The sequence below is a fragment of the Herpailurus yagouaroundi genome, unplaced genomic scaffold (genome assembly GCF_014898765.1).
Source record: "Herpailurus yagouaroundi ecotype Mexico unplaced genomic scaffold, PumYag 141, whole genome shotgun sequence".
Taxonomy (NCBI): Eukaryota; Metazoa; Chordata; class Mammalia; order Carnivora; family Felidae; genus Herpailurus; species Herpailurus yagouaroundi.
The window spans coordinates 46031173-46048370 of NW_024412396.1; the positions used below are offsets into that span (position 1 = coordinate 46031173).

Genomic DNA, 17198 nt, shown 5'->3' on the forward strand with positions numbered 1-17198 from the left:
AAAAGAAAAGAAAAGAAAATGTGTGTTGGTGCAGTCTCCTGGGCTTTTCTTGGTTCTGTTTGTGGTGGTAGCAAGAAACCTAATAATCGTAATGCCTTACACTGGCCATCCAGACAACACAATGAGTGTAGCAGATTCAGAGGTCAGTTGAAAACGAGTCTCCTCCCCGCTTGTCGGGCCTCACGTCCACTGATGCAGCTTCTCTCTTTTCTGCTTCTCACTTTCCTCTTTAAAGGTAGTTCAGCGACAGACAGTAGATTAATTGAGAATTGGATTTTGGATACACTAACTCGAAGAAGAACAGAACTCAAATGCTTACCTCCTGGAGAATTTTTAGAGGCTTTGGGTCAGCCTACATTGAAGTTTCCCAGGGGCACCGAGAGTACAAAAGAGAGACAACTTCTTAAGATCAATACTAGATGAAATTTTATTAACTAAATGCTGACTATTTAATATAATACGAAATTATTAAAATTTTAATAGTTATAGCAAAGGAATTGATTGCCGAGTTGTCCTTTCTTCTCTGCCCATGACTAATTTTAATTGAGTTCGGCATGCCTTGGGTTATTCCAGTATACTTATTTATTATTCAAAGCCTCCATCTTTGTTCTTAAGAAAGAAAATTCTGTGAAATCCTTTGGCCTACCAAACATTTTTACCAGCCTGTGGAAGTGTGGTATGGCCCCTTCACATTTACTGCTAATATCATGCCCCTTTTTCTCTTGTGTAGGAACAACTTACTCTCACTGAATTTTTACCTTTACATTCTTCAAAACAGAACAGCACAGCTGCCCACATCAAATAAAGAGTTGCCTCTCTTAAACTCATTCTGGTGACAAATACAACAAATGCTCATTGGAATTGAATTAAGTTGTCTTTGGAAGAATGCCTTATTTCTTACTGCCTGGTCCTTATTTTGGGCCCTGGGTTTGATACGATTTTTTACACTGGTACCACGTTACCTAGTCAGTTTCTCAAACCGTTTGTTTTCCGGTTGACTGTCTAGGAAATCTAAAATTTGCCAAATAGGAGTGATTTGAGCAAATGTCTGAAGTAAAGAATCAGAAAAGAGAGAAGCAAGAACATGAACGTGAGTGCTTGTGGGGAGAAGTTAGGGTGGCAGTGGTGCAGACCTCAGCCTCTCCCTTCCTTGAAAAGTTCGGTCGGTGGAGGGATTTTGAAGACTTGGCTTCTGGGAGCAGATCACAGCGTGGAACTGGAGATGAAACTGGGGAGGAGTTTGAATCCCCAGTTCTTCATGATCCCGCTGTTGTCAAAGGACTCAGGACGCTGTGTGGCAGGGGCTTTATTTTACAACGTAGGCTTTATTCTAATCTTTGTCAGTATTTAAGCATATTTTACATATAAAAGGAAGTTGTAAATATGTTCACCAGTATTTGAGTCTCTTTCATTAAAACCATGTGTGTGAAATTAAGGCAAAGGCGGGGGAAGTCTTCCATTTAGGGAAGTCCAATATGGCCTATTTTGGGGTTTTTGCTACACCTGAGAGGATGACTTTATTGTATCTTCTTCGAAATTGTTTTTAACCACGAGCATATAGAGATGAAGGCCGTAGGCTTGAGGAAAGCTGTCTGCACAAAACATGCCAAGGCCACCAGTGAGTGGATGATAATAAAGAAAACGTGAGAGAGATGTGGTCATGTGGCCTTTCCACGTGGCATCAGTGTTTTCAGAGCTGGGGATGTTTCCTGAGCCATTGTTTGTCTCAGCACATGGGCTGGCTCTGTATTCTGCCATGATGGTTTCCTTAATAAAAATGCACTGACCCACCACTGCTCTGGATGAGTGTTCAGTAGGTTAAATAATGAATGGCTGCTGAAGAACTAATAGAGTTTGATTTTTTTCCCCCTCAGAGAGTAATTTTTTTTTTTTTTAAGTCTATAACTTGATTTAGTAACTGGCCTTTTTCTGCTACTGACTGATGTTTTCTTTCCCCCTAGTCAACTGGAAAACAGATTGTTTGAGAAATTGACTAGGTGACATTTGACGGGTATTGGTCTTTGTGTAGGGACCTCTGGATGTGTCTCAGCCTGAAAGCTTTTGTGGTTACAAGGAGTAAGGTACAAGTAAGACATTCTACTTCTGTTGCCATTTGTCTCCCCTCTGAATTTATTAGTGGAAAAGTTAATTAAGTAAACAACTATTTAACACCTGTTATATAGAGTTTTTTGCTTGATGTTGACTAGGATAGAAATACCAAAAAACAAATGCCTCTTATACTCAAGTTGTTTTCCTGGAGAGAGAGATAAGACCTAATTAATTACAAATTGCCATAATGAATGGCTAAATGTAATAAAACCTTTTGTAGAAATACAAGTAAAATGCATTGTGGTGTCTGTAGAGGGAGAATTAAATCCATGGAGGTGGCATCATTGGAACGGGGCGTTGAAAGATCCATCCACCGCCTCCCCCATCCCCCCCCACCCACTAAAAGAGTAACATTTGTTTCTTCAGGTAACCAAAGTAATTCATATTTATTGTATAAATCTAGATGCTCCTAAGAGACACACAGATCAAAGTAAAAATCACCCAGTTCACACAATCCCCACCACTCAGAGGTAACTATCCTTCTAAGCATTTTTACTTTTTATTTATAAAAATTTTAAAACATACAGAAAAGTAGAGAGAATAGCATAATGAGCCCTAATATACCTAAATCATCTAGCTTTAACAATTACAGACATTTTGCCATTCTTGTTAACATCTATCTTCTTCCTGCTTTTGGGTTTTGTTCTGTTGTTTTGTTTGTGTTTTCAGTTTTAAAGCACAACTTAGATATTATACCATTTTACCTATAAGTGCGCTTGAGTAAATATTTTTAACAGATAATCGCTTTTAAAAAGTCATAATGTTGTTATTCTTAGCAAAGTTCACAGTTATTCTAATTTAATATTACTAGCTAGTTCTGTAATTTCCAGTTCATGTTCACTTTCTTCCATTGTCTCAAAAGTGCAGTGTTACAGTTTTGTTGGACTCAAGATCCAAGCAGGATAGCACATTGCATTTGTCTCTTGTAGGTCTTTCTTAATGTGTAACATTTTCCCTTCCTGCTTTTTTGTCATGTAATTTATTACAGAAGAAACTAAGTCATTTGTTTTTTTTTTTAGAACTGCTAAGATCTTAATAGTTTTCTTTCATTTTTGTTCTTCTGTGTGACCATGTATACATTTTAAAAGCAAAATTGGAGGGGCGCCTGGGTGGCTCAGCAGATTAAGCATCCGAAATCGGACGCTTAGGTCATGATCTTGATGTTTGTGAGTTCGAGCTCCACGTCAGGCTCTGCACTGATAGATGGGATCCCGGAGCCTGCTTGGGATTCTATGTCTTCCTGTCTCTCTGTCCCTCCCCCACTCATGCTTGCTCTCTCTCTCTCTCTTCTCTCTCAAAAATAAACATTAAAAAAATTTAAAAAACAAAATTGGAATCCTGTGCATGCTGTTTTATAAACTATTTTTATACTTACTGCTATAAGGAGGACGTTTTCCTATTAATTTGCTGCTCTACAACTTATTTTCTGTTAAATCATGGCATTATAGTAACTAAAAATGAGAAAGATACACTTGGTTATATTTAAAGTAAATCTTACATTAATTACAGGTATTGCAGCAACAAATTTCTTATTGCTTTTCTCCCTACCTCCTTTCCTTCCTTCTTCCCTTCTTCTCTTTTCCATTCCAGCAGCTAGCTGTTATGGGTAGATGTAACATCAGCGATGCAGTTCTTGGAATGGAGAGTGTATTTTATTTTCCGTGAGTCAGGAAAAGCCAGGCCGATGGTGCGCTGACAGGGTTAAAAATGGAGGAGTTAAATGGTGCCCATCCAAGCCCTGATTTTCTGAAGAGTCCTGCTACAAGAAAGGGATCCTTATTATTATTTTTTTTTATTTTTATTTTTTTATTTTTTTTTAACGTTTATTTATTTTTGAGACAGAGAGAGACAGAGCATGAATGGGGTCAGAGAGAGGGAGACACAGAATCTGAAACAGGCTCCAGGCTCTGAGCTGTCAGCACAGAGCCCGACGCAGGGCTCGAACTCATGGACCGTGGGATCATGACCTGAGCCAAAGTCAGACGCTGAACCGACTGAGCCACCCAGGCGACCCAAGAAAGGGACCCTTATTGTTGTTACCAGAAGATGATCTTTATTAAAAAGTTAAGTTTGGGGGGAAAAAAAAAAGAAAAGGGCCTCCAAGGTGGCTCAGTCAGTCAAGCATCTGACTCTTGATTTCAGCTCTCTCTTTTTCTAAAAAAAAAAAAAAAAAAAAAAAAGTTAAATTTACAACCACACAAACATAGGCCCCACTGGTGGGAAAGGACTCCAAGTGGTAAAGGGAGCATGCCAGGGGCCCCTGGGTGGCTCAGTCACTTAAGCATCTGACTCTTGACTTCAGGTCAGGTCACGATCTTGTGGTTTGTGAGATTGATCCCTGTGTGGGGCTCTGTGCTGACATCATGGAACTCCTTGGGATTCTCTCTCTCCCTGTCTCTCTGCCCCTCCCCTGCTCTTGTGCGTATGCTCTCGCTCACTCTCTCTCTCTCTCTCTCTCTCTCAAACAAATCAACTTAAGAAAAACTATAAAAGGGAGCATGCCTATTTTGGTTGAGATGTTACTGTCTTAACTTTTTTTTTTAAACATTTCTATGTTAGGCCCTCTTTAGTGACTGTCAAGTTTTTAGCCTGGGAAAAGAATGTGTATGCAGGCTCACGCCCGTCCTAATGTATTCTACCAGCTGCAGCTTTGTGTGGCCGTGTAATCAGTCAGCAGGATCTTCTCTCTGTCAGACAAAACCCCAGCTTCATTCGTGATGTTCTGGTTCCTCCTGGTAGTTTGTCTTTTTACACTTGATTAGATTTTGATTTAGCAGTGGTTACGGAAATATTATCTGTATTTCACCTTCTTTTTTTTTTTAAGATCTCATTTTTAAGTAATCTCTACACCCAGGATAGGGCTTGAACTCACAACTCTGTCCCCCAGGACAGGGTAGAAGCTAAATCTGAAGGACTGACTTGTGGTTTGCAAATAGGTAGACCTTATTAACTTCCAGTATTTGACTTTGAAGTTGTTTTTTTTTTTTTTAAAGACTAGTTTTATTTATGGGCTATATTTTTGCTATCAGATGTGAATTTATTTATACATAGAGAATTCTGCAATTAAATAATTAGCAAATACATTATTATAATGACCAGTGAGCTCTTGTGTAAAAATAACACCCAGTTTTAGAATCTGTGCTCTGGAGGCAAAGTTGGGTGTGGGGTTGAAGAGCCACCGAGGTGTGGAAGGGCCTCTTCGGTGAACTGCTCATCTCTGTTCTCATGGCTGAGGAATGTGCTGTGTATTCTGCGTAACCCCTGCCACACTATGGACACCACACGCCGAGGGAATACGCAACTAAACGAGGGCTTCCGCTCACTGGGGCAGGGATAGGCACACACCGCCTTGTCGTTTGGTTTCCCTTAAAGAATATTCTTCACAGTAAAGAGCGGTATATGCCTTTTTCCTTTCCTCCCAGTGGTTGTCTGGCATGTCACAGGAGACAGGTACAGTTTTTCATTGCTTACTTGGTCTCTTACGAAAAGAGGGGAATTGTTGTTTGATCAGTTGATTATGCGCTGGAGCTCTGGTTTTTGAAGCTGTCAGGTCTTAAAAATGCAACTTCTTTCTCCACAATAGTTATCATGCAGCATTCCTCTTAATTTCCGAAACCCTTTAACCGAGGCCTCACGGGGATCCTGAGCCTTGCACTCTTCCCGTCTGTCAAATGGGTCCGTTAAGCCACATGCCTCGCAGGGCTGCGGGAGCGCCAGGTGCCCGTGCCGTGTGCCTTGTGGCTGCACAGGCCAGAGAAGCCTTGTGGCCCCACCTTCTCCTGTACCAGGTGAGGAAACTGCGACGAGGCTCGTGGAGTAGCATATAGTTTCCCTCCCTCCCGTTTGTCCTAATGACTAAGACAACCTTTGCCACACGTTAGGTCAATGTGTGGCTCTGCTCCTGAGGCAACCAGAGAGGTAGCTTTTACGCACGTCCCTTTATTTGCCTGGAATTTCCCTTTCTCCTTGCCACCTGTCAGCCACCTCCTCCTCCTTTGAGACACGTTCGAGTTCATTTCCTCAGGAAGGCATTCCTGGCCAATCCTACAGATGGATATGATTTCATATCCTCATCCACCGAAGTACTTCTTTCCCTGTGGAAATTTGAACTTATTTGTATGTTTCTTGGAAAACTCTTCCCTGTCTCTGTGTTATTTATAAAAAAACTTTATACCATAAAAATGCTGGTTATTTAGGGAAAAAGAACTTTAAAAGAAAACCACATTTATTAGTGGCACAATGTTATTCCTGTGTATTGAAAGGGAAAATTTCAACTGACAGAGATGAACTCTCAGCATTAGCTCCTGAGTCACCTTTCAAGCCAGTGGGTCAAGGTTGAGGATTATGTTAAATAAATTAGAACAAAACTTTCCACTGATAATTCACATGTCTTTGCATATGGATGAATACGCCCACAACTTTCTTCAGTGTTCTTTTTTCCATGCTATGAAAGTGGTAAACAAAATAAAAATATCAAGTAGCAGTATATGTTTTTAAAGATAATTCACAGAAGTTATATATAGACTGGCTGGTACATAAAAGATCAATGAAAGCCAAGTTCAAGGCTTATATGAGCCTCAACATCAATGAATGCACAGTTGAACTAAGGTTTCGCTGTACAGCATTCACATTTTAATTGAATTTCAACACAGAGGTCAATAAATCCTTTTCCCATTCACTTGAGAACATTTACGTGCACCTTCAGTTTGTAGTCAGATATTACTTTGTTTTTTTGTGTGTGTTGGGCCGCTGTGGAAATAGGAAGGAAGTATTACAGAGAGCTCCTTCCCCCAGGACATACAGACAAATGCATGTGTGTTTGCATGAAAGGACTCCAAGGTCTTTGTTTATATTTGGGATGTGAAGGAAGAGACATGTAATAAAATTTTAGACCTTGAAGGAGCCGTAGCTGCCATCTGTCTGATTTCTAAATTTCTTTATAAATAGAAATAAGTGTTCATAGAGATCAAAAGTTCTGCCCAAGTTCTGTTACTTTATGGTGTGGGTCCCAGGCTGAGAGTTGAGTTTGTGGAGATGTGATGGGACAGCGGTGATTGGTGCTTTGGGGAGAAACTCAATAGTATTTCTTTGCCTGTTCAGGGACCTCAGTATTTCCTACATTATTTATCTTTTGTGTTTTGAATACTTAGAAAATTAGGTATTGATGGGGTTTGGGGCTAGAATTTTTTTCTTTGGACATTTTTAAGCATGCTACCCACAAAATTTTTCCCCGAGAAGACATCATAGAAAACTAAACCTTTGTCTAAATTGGAGTTTTATCATTTTTCTTATATTGCAAAATAAGTCATTTTTCCTTGAAAAGCATTTTAATAGCTTTGTGTAGGACACTTTGGAAAATGCAAGGCAGTGTCACACTTTTCACCTTGGGGAGTGTTGGCCTAAATTATGCCTGACTTTTACTGTAAAGACTGTGTCTTCTTCATCTGTATAGTCCCTACAGCTCCCAGCACAGAGCTCTGTTTGCCTCCCTATGTTTTCATGCCCAGATCCTCCTCAGTGAGAATCACTTCACCTTTCTCTGCCTCCTCCTTTTCTCTTCCGTGTCATTATGAACTAAGGACCGAGGGAAACTCCTAGCCTTCTAGGGGTTTGGATATTTGAAATACAAAATTTCTGGGGCGCCCGGGTGGCGCAGTCGGTTAAGCGTCCGACTTCAGCCAGGTCACGATCTCGCGGTCTGTGAGTTCGAGCCCCGCGTCAGGCTCTGGGCTGATGGCTCAGAGCCTGGAGCCTGTTTCCGATTCTGTGTCTCCCTCTCTCTCTGCTCCTCGCCCGTTCATGCTCTGTCTCTCTCTGTCCCAAAAATAAATAAACGTTGAAATACAAAATTTCTTACTAATCAAAAATTGAATCACTGGACCAGAACATGCTAATATTGACTCTCATTTGTTGAACCCTTACCATGTGGCAAATACTCTCTAGATTCTTTGAGTACAGAGATGAGTTGACATGGCCCCTACCTTAAAGGGCCAATCATCTAGCAGGTAATAAAGATGGGTATTTAGGTGCAATAATTCAAGCGTTAGAAGTGTTGAAGCCATGTTTCTACCCTTGATGTTTCTTATTAGCAGTATCAGTGCCATGTATGATGTAGGTTTAGTTGCAAAATAATTAGGGACTTTAAAAAAATTTATTTCATTTGATCTATTTTAAAGAATTTTTTTTAATGTTTATTTATTTTTGAGAGAGAGACAGACAAAGTGCAAACCAGGGAGGGGCAGAGAGAGGGAGACACAGAATCCAGAGCAGGCTCCAGGCTCTGAGCTGTCAGCACAGAGCCCAATGCGGGGCTTGTACTCCTAAGTCACGAGATCATGACCTGAGCTGAAGTTGGCCACTTAACAACTGAGCCACCCAGGCACGTCTCATTTTATTTATTTTAGAGAGAGGGTGAGTGTGCAAGCTGCGGAGAGAGGGGCAGAGGAGAGACAGAGAGAGAGAGAGAGAGAGAGAGAGAGAGAGAGAGACAATCCCAAGCAGGTTCCATGCTGAGTATGGAGCCCGATGCAGGACTTGAGCCCATAACCTTGGGAACATGACCTGAGCTGAAATCAAGGGTCGGATGCTCAACTGACTAAACCACCCAGGTGCCCCAATAATCAGGTTTTTAAAAAATTAAACGTATGTTTTAAATAGCTAATACATGTCCACAGAGTAAAACCCAAAAGGTTATACAGTGAAACTAAATGGTATAAATTTTATTCAGATTTCACCAGTTTTTCTACTAATGCCCTTTTTCTTTTCCAGGATCTAATCTAGAAATGTCATGTTGCATTCAGTATGTATGCTTTTTAAAATTTATTTTTTATATAGATGGTAGCATACTGCACTATGCTTTCTTTCTGTTCTGTTCCAGTTTATGGTTGTACTTTATTATCCGGTCTCATAATGATGGACTTCCTTTCTGATCTTTTGATATTAATAGTGCCTCTGTGGCAGTCCTTGAACTTGAAAGTATACAGGTTTATATAGAGGAATTTCCAGGTTAAAGAATACGTGTCTTCATGTCTGTTGTAAGTATTGCCAAACTGCTCTCCACGGGCATTGTACAAGTCTACACTCCCATCAGCCACGTGTGCCCTTCTCCTTCCTCTTGCCAGGAGTGTGTGATTAGACCATTTAATCCTTGCCAGTTTCATAGCCGAAAAGGGAATCTTTTTGTCGTTTTCCTTTGCATTTCTCTTGTTACAGATGAGGCTGTGTATACTGTCCTGTGTTTAAGAGCAGTTTTTCTTTCTGTGAATTGACTTCTGTGATCCTTTATCCATTTCTCTAATGAGATAAGTTCTTTATATAAAAAAAGAAGCTATTCCACTTTGTGGTAGGAGCTCTTGATTTTTTCCACTGGGTGTGTGTTTTGTCATTTATGCTAACTTGCAGTCTATGAATTTATTATGTTTGGATAATCATATTTATTTATGTTTTACTTTATGAGATTTAGATTTCATGTTCTTCCTAGGAAGGTTGTCTTATGCTCTCCAAGAGTATAAAAAATGTTTCCTGCTTTCTTTTAATCTTTTTTTTTATTTTTTTTTTTATTTTTTTTTCTTCAACTTTTATTTATTTTGGGGACGGAGAGAGACAGAGCATGAACGGCGGGGGAGGGGCAGAGAGAGAGGGAGACACAGAATCGGAAACAGGCTCCAGGCTCTGAGCCATCAGCCCAGAGCCTGACGCGGGGCTCGAACTCAACGGACCGCGAGATCGTGACCTGGCTGAAGCCGGACGCTCAACCGACTGCGCCACCCAGGCGCCCCTTTTTGTTTCTTTTTTTAACGTCGGATTCTTTGATCAATTTGAGATTTTTTTTGGTGAGTTGGTATCCCATTCTCTTTTCCATGTGGCCGTATAGTTTGCCAAAACCATTATAGAGGGATTTGTTTTTTCTGCGCTGATTTTAAATGTCACATTTTATCTTACAAAGCTCTCCAAAGTATTTTTAGAATTTTCATTTTATCTTTTGATTTGATGGTCTATTCATGGACCAGTTTCACACTTTGGAGATTATTATGTATTTATAACATGTTTAACTAGGCAAGTATTAAGCCTTGTCTCTTTTATTGCTCTTTTTTTTCATAATTACTCTCATTATTTTTGCTCCCTTATTTTTCCATCTGAACTTTAAACATAGATTCTGAATTCCCAAAAGAATATCCTGTTAATCTTAACTGGGATTGCAATAAATTTCTGTATTGATTTTGATATTTTTCAATATCAAATGTTTTTTTGAAAAGATTTTTTTTTTCTTTTCTTTTTCCCTTTTAAGTTTACTTATTTAGTTTGAGAGAAAGAGAGAGAGAGAGAGAAATCCCAAGCAGGCTCTGCACTGTCAGTGTGTAGCAGCCTGACACGGGGCTCGATCCCACGAACCATGAGATCATGACCGGCCACCCAGGCGCCCTGAAAGATTTACTTTTAAGGAGATTTGTCACTGATAATATGAAGAACAGTTGCTCTTTTTTTAAAAAAAAAAATTTTTTTTTTAACATTTATTTATTTCTGAGAGACAGAGAGAGACAGCGTGGGCAGGGGAGGGGCAGAGAGAGAGAGGGACACACAGAATCCGAAGCAGGCTCCAGGCTCTGAGCTGTCAGCACAGAGCCTGATGCAGGGCTCGAACCCACCAACCATGAGATCATGACCTGAGCCGAAGTTGGACACTTAACCGACTGAGTCACTCAGGTGCCCCAAGAACAGTTGTTCTTAATCTTACCTTCTATCCCAGTAAAGTTTATTTACTGTTTCCATATTTTGCCTTCCATTTCCCCTCTGCTTTTGGTGATGCGGAGTCATGTTTGGGGGTCTTTGTTTTATTACTTGAGAGTCTGTTATTAGCCCAGTGCCGTGCATCCAGTAGGTAAGTGTTTAAAGGAGCCCTCCATACTGCTGTGGGATCCTGTCTAGAAAGTGGTTTGGGAGTATCTGTTAAGATGTATCATGGACGCATGTATAGCTTGTATGTTACAACCCTGCAGACGTGTTACTCAGCATCTACTAATGACATGTGCATCCTCTGAGTGGGGCATGGGCTCCAAGGGCAATGGTAGCCTCCTGTCACCCTCATGATCTCCTTTCCTTTCTGCCATTAAATTCTGTTGAAGATGTGAAATCCTGCAGATGGGCTCATAGCCCAGGCTGAGCACTTTTAATTTGATTCTCTCCTTTACTTTTTTAGTTAAAAAAATCTCAACATAGTAATCTTTTAGATAAACATGTTAGAATCAGCTAAATATATTTTTACCTCTCAAAATGTCTTCCCCCCATTTTGATCCTTCTCCGTTTCCCTGTTGAAAATCACCAGGTATGATTTTCATATCCTATAAGCCCATCACTGTCATGAGCCATGGTTCCTGATTGCAGTGCCCTTGGTGAGTGTGTTGGGGACAGAAGTACTGTCAGTCCCCTTTGTGTGGCCTTCCTCCTCCTGTTCCCACTCCTGCTTGCTCATCACAAGAACCAAATCCTGTTCTTCACAAAGATGAGGTGTCTCCACCTACTTCAGCACCCTTTTATCAGCTCTTCATTCCGTTTTGGAGTGCAGCCTCTTCATTCCTGTCCTGGATCTCAAATCTATACCCCTTTATCTTTGAAATCGTTATTTCTGTACCAGAGGATTCCTTCATTCAGCAAACATTTATGCACAGTATGGTGGGGGGAACATGATTGCTTTAGTACCCAGTAGACCTGAACCAAGATTGCATCAGAAAACAGGAGATTGTTTTGTGCGGAGCCCTAGGAAAACAGTCCCTTCATTGTCTCAGCACCAGCTTGAAGAGGCAAAGGAGAGAACCGTGTGGTAACCTGGGAATTAAGGGCAGCAGGGAGGTAGAGTGGGAATGTTGAAGGCACACTGGAAGGGTGCCTGAGGTTTGGGTCACACTCCCATGTGCTTCTTTCTGCAGCATGCCCGCCTCCCTTTGGGGCCAGTTGGAAAGCCGTGGGCTGGTTACTATGGGAATTGATGGGTGCTGCTGGCAGCGAGAGAAGCAGAGTTCTTGGAATCGGTCCCAAAATCCTAGGAGAGCAGGGTTTTCCTCCCTCTGGCTTCCCTGCTTACTGTTCTTGGATGAACGAGGTTGATTTTAGCTTGGGGAGAGCATTTCCAACAGCTCCCCTCTGGCGCCCTAAGGAGAGCTGGGGGCTCCTCGGCAGGCGGACTTCACAGAGGGCAGGGCAACACAAGGGATCACCAGGTTGCCCCCCATGAACTTGTTTTCGCGGTTGGCTTCTCACGCTTCAGTGAGCTCGGAATGCAATTCAAGCTTCTGTTTCTTTTTACTCTGTCAGGGAATGTGCCACGGAGAAGGAGAGGGGAAGTCAGTATTTAATTCCAGAACCACAACCTTCCCCTTCTTCCCTGCCATTACCCCTCACCAAAAAGGTGGGGGGCGTTGGGTGTGTGTTCCAGGGTTGCCGATTCTGAAGTGTCAGAGGTAGAAAGCAGATGTTTTAATGAAGTGATACCGTATTGGAAAACAGCGGGTTCAAAATACATTTTATGAGTCCTCTTTCATTAATTTGATTAATCGTTAATTTTTAAAAGCTCTACCATTGTGTGTGCTCGTTTATTTTTGTAACTGCTCATGAATATGGAATGTAAAGCATTGACTTTTTTCCCTAAGAAAACTATTTGGCTTGAGGAGGGAAGAATATTAAATTAAAGTATCATGAACATTATAAAGTTTAAAAGGACAGAAAGAGCTGCTACCCCCCCCCCCCCCACTTTTTGTTTCAGTTAAGTGTTTTCTCTTGTTTCTGATTCTTTTACCACTAATGAAAACCTTTTTTAGGGGAAAGCTTTTCTTTTGATTTTGGGAGATTCTGCTGAACTCCTCCTGTAGTTGTAAGCGGACTGGCTGTCTAGTTCTATTCAGACCCTGACTTTGGGGTCTCAGGGGTGATGAGTCACTTGGCAGAGCAATCATGCGATGTTGAATTGGCTTGTGATTTGGATGATTTTTCTCTCGAAGCTTTAATGCTCCTTTTTAATCCATTTCATTTCCCTTTTCTGTGGGGGGAGGGAGGGGCTGGGAAGGAAGGCCAGTCACACACAGGCCTTGCTTGCCTTCCTTGACCTTCAGATTGGGGAGGTAAGGTGGTTAAGAAAAAAAAAAGTACAGGGAAGGGTGTGGTATATTTTGCTAGAGATGAATTGCTTCACTGTGGCAAAGTCAAGTGTCCTTCTTGGGGAAGCAGCAGAAGCCTTCCTGGAGGAGGCAGCTATGGAGTGCTGGCACAGCCCAGCTCTAGTATTTCAGTGAGTCAAGGGCATTATTATCTGAACTGGACCTGAAAGAATAAGTAGCCTCTCAACGGGTGTTTTCCTTTGTTTTTCAGCCTGAGAATCACTCAGGGTCCTGATTTTATTGGTGTGCTTCGATTTATACCTGTGAAACACTTTAGACGTAGTGTATGTATTCATCAGAGGGCTTGCAGAATGCCAGACTGTCTACACTTGGGTTGTAAATGTGCCACCAGATGGAGGGGGCAAGTAATACCGTGACGGAGGGGAGCCTAGGGTGCGGCGAGAGCCTAGAGAGAGGAGGGCCGCTAACCCTGAGGATGGGGGGTGGGGGCGCCAGGGCCCAGGCATGGGAGTCAGCTCTGCAGTGGCTCCCTGACACCTGTCATTCCGCCATGAAATAAATGGAGCTCCTCCGAGTTGAGAAATGGGAACACTTTCTCCCAATGAGGAAGCTGAGGCTCATGGTGTGTCAGTTCCTTGTCTGAAGTCAGTCTGTTTGCAGTTGTGTTAGCACTGAGATTTGAACGCATGGCCACAGACGTTGCCCAGAAAGCTCTAAACCTTGCAGAGTAGTTCCTGAAACCCCTGGGTTGTCCACATTGAGGCTAGTGAGGCAAGCCCGCTGCTCAAGGCCTAACCTGTACGTGGCAGAGTTGAGATTTCAGTGGTGTTTTTTCCAAAATGCATACCTTTCCACAGAGAGAGCCCACTGGAAGTTCAGTAGACGGGGCACTAACACAAGCTTGAGGAAGAGGTGGCCCTTCAATTGGGCACAACAGGGTGGATGTAATTCGGAATTAGAGAGGCACTTTATCAGTGGCCACTCAGTACATATGGAACACAGGAGAGAAGGCATGGGAAAAGGTAAAGAGAGGAGTGTGTTCAGGTAAGAGAGAATAGTTCACTTTTCCTGGAGTGATGGCTGTGTAGAGGGGTGTGGGGGGAAAGAGTTGAAAAATCAGGTTGAAACCCACTCATCTAGGACTTGGAGCACCTGAAGAATTTGGACCCTTTTTATGTCGTTATTGAGAAACCACTGATGGTTTAGGAAAGATCACGAAACCTAGTTGTTTGTTTTATGAACTATAATTCTGATTATATAAATTCTCAGAATCTTGTCGACCTGATGAATTCATGGCTGTGAGGTGACTGGAAACGTGGTATTGTTATAAATCTGTTTGAATGGTGGTATTTCTGGGGCTTATTTTATGTACACAGTCACTAAGTCTGCCATAGATGGAGGTTATTTATGGGTCTGTTTCAGGTCCAAAGTCTTGCACAGGGAGTTTTTCCCATGGGATTTAGGCTGGTAAGCATTTAGGCAGGAGAGCCCTATGTGGCTTTTCCTGGGCTGGCTTCCCTAGTCCCAGAAAAGAACCAGCTCCAGCTCCAGCCAGGCCTCCAGTGGCCACTGTCCTTGTATTATTGGCCAGAAGTTCCCAAAGGGCTCTGGTTGGGCTTTTAGCCATCTAGATTATTTATAAAAATATATCCATCATACTGCTATTTGGAGAGGATTATAATTTTATACTTCTTAATAAAAATTGTCTCATTTATGGGTATCGTTGTAAAAAGGAGATTTGTTCAGCCCTAGTTAGGATTGATGATGAAGGCACATTTTCTCTTTGAGCCCAGAGGTGGTGGCACAGAAGGATACATACACTCTGTACAATTCCTGCAGTCAGGTGCTGTGTTTGTCTTGTTTCATCGTTGTCTGTCCATGGCTGGATATAGCGTGTGGGACACAGTAAGTCCTACATACATACTTGTTGAGTAAATGTTGGATGAATCTTGGATAGTTGTTCCTATGGCGTAGCTATTGTAGTTGATGAAAAAAACTGGTTACGTTTTTATTCAGAGAGAGAGAGAGAAAGAGAGAGAGAGAATCTTAAGCAGGCTCTGCAGAGTCAGCACAGAGCCCGCTATGGGTCTCAAACTCATGAAACTGTGAGATCGTGACCTGAGCTGAAATCAAGAATTGGATTCTTAGCCCGCTGAACCACCCAGATGCCTCTGGTTACATTTTTTTTTTAATTTTTTTTTTTCAACGTTTTTATATTTATTTTTGGGACAGAGAGAGACAGAGCATGAACGGGGGAGGGGCAGAGAGAGAGGAAGACACAGAATCGGAAACAGGCTCCAGGCTCCGAGCCATCAGCCCAGAGCCCGACGCGGGGCTCGAACTCACGGACCGCGAGATCGTGACCTGGCTGAAGTCGGACGCTTAACCGACTGCGCCACCCAGGCGCCCCGTCTGGTTACATTTTTAATTAAGACTCCTTTCTCCTGGTTCTAGATGTTTTGTTAGGGATAAAGATTTTAAAACCCTTTTTGATATGTTGCTTCAAAATGTTAATAACACTTTAAACTTCTTTTAGGATAAAATAACCAAGTGGAATAGAAGTAACTAAAAATATAAAATCTTGTAGGCTAATTTAAAAAGTACAGAATGTGTATTACTGGCATCCTCTCCCATTCTCTTTAGAAAGGGTCACTACTCTAAATTAATATATCTCCTTTCTAGCCAAGATTTCATTTTACTTGACTCAAAGCCCACAGTATAGATGCAAGAACAAGGTTTGCCAAAGCATGGAACAGTAGTAAGATTTTTTTTGTTCCTGGCAACTTGGAATTAATTTCTGTAATTCTAGTAATTAATTATGGAAAAAATGTTATTTTGTTAACATTTAATGGAAAGTTGAAATAAATGTGTATAAATATTAAGTGTGATTTGTTTTCTGATAGAGTGATAGCAGAATATGAGGAAAAGCTGATTATTTGAAGATTTGATCAAGCTAATAGAGCCTTTGTTTCTGTGACTGCTTACATTTTCTTCTAGATGGTATAGCATGATAATATGGCATGCTGCACGCCGAGGTGATTGTTGGAGTATCCCTTGGAAACTTCTGGGCATCGTTCATCTGGGAGCCAGTTTATAGTAATGTGTGGGGAGATATATTTTGTGCTTATAGGTTGGTGTTAAGTTTAAAAAGTCCTGAGATTTGGGGCACCTAGGTGGCTCAGTTGGTTAAGTGTCCGACTCTTGACTTCAGCTCGGGTCGTGATCTCACACACAGTTCGTGAGTTTGGGCCCTGCATCAGGCTCTGTGCTGACAATGCGGAGCCTGCTTGGGATTCTTTCTCTCTCCTTCTCTCTCTGCCCCTCCTCCACTTGCACTTTCTCTTTCTCTCTCTCTCTCTCTCTCTCTCTCTCCCCCTCCCCTCAAAGTAAATAAATAAAATCAAATATTAAAAAAAAAAAAAAGTCCTGAGATTTGATTTTTATACTGGAAGAGATTTCACAGTGGTCATTCTGTCTCTGGAAAATGTTTAGACTTCCTTAATTCTGTTTTACATTTTGCAGCTCAATATCTAATGTTAGGAGATAATTGATGCATTATATATAAGGCCTTAGTGGGTACTGCCTACTGTTTCTAATATTTTTTATAAGGAAATTATCTTTTAGGCTAATCAGTATATCAGTTTTGAAAACTGTTGAAATTTAATCACTGATAAAGAATTTTACCTTTCTATACTTATTGTAGTTCCTTGTATTCCTTCCAATGGGCTTCTGAAGGGGTAAAAATGACATTGGTTTTCAAACCACGTGCCACATGCCAAATTGAAGCAGACAATGTTGTCGATATTTAATGTACTTGAGATGATTTAGGCAACAGGACCCTTGTGAAACCAACAAATATATTTGCAGGTGCCCTTCCTTGACACTTGCTGTGAAGACTCAATGATTTTTCTTTTTAAGTTTTTTTTTTTAATGTTTATTTTTGACAGAGAGAGAAACAGAGCATGAGCAGGGGAGGGGCAG

At 41.4% G+C, this 17198-nt stretch overlaps 1 protein-coding gene across 8 annotated transcripts in view; it reads left to right on the top strand.

Moving 5' to 3' along the window:
* The window catches only part of SIPA1L1 (signal induced proliferation associated 1 like 1), a 365218-nt gene that overhangs the window by 86562 nt on the left and 261458 nt on the right, over positions 1-17198 (top strand). Inside the window, exon 4 of one of the 8 annotated variants that reach the window (XM_040477574.1) lies at positions 8878-8908. The exons of the other annotated variants lie outside the window; for them this stretch is intronic. The gene's annotated coding sequence lies outside the window, so the exon portion shown is untranslated. The remainder of the gene's footprint in view (positions 1-8877; positions 8909-17198) is intronic. 8 annotated transcript variants of the gene reach the window in all.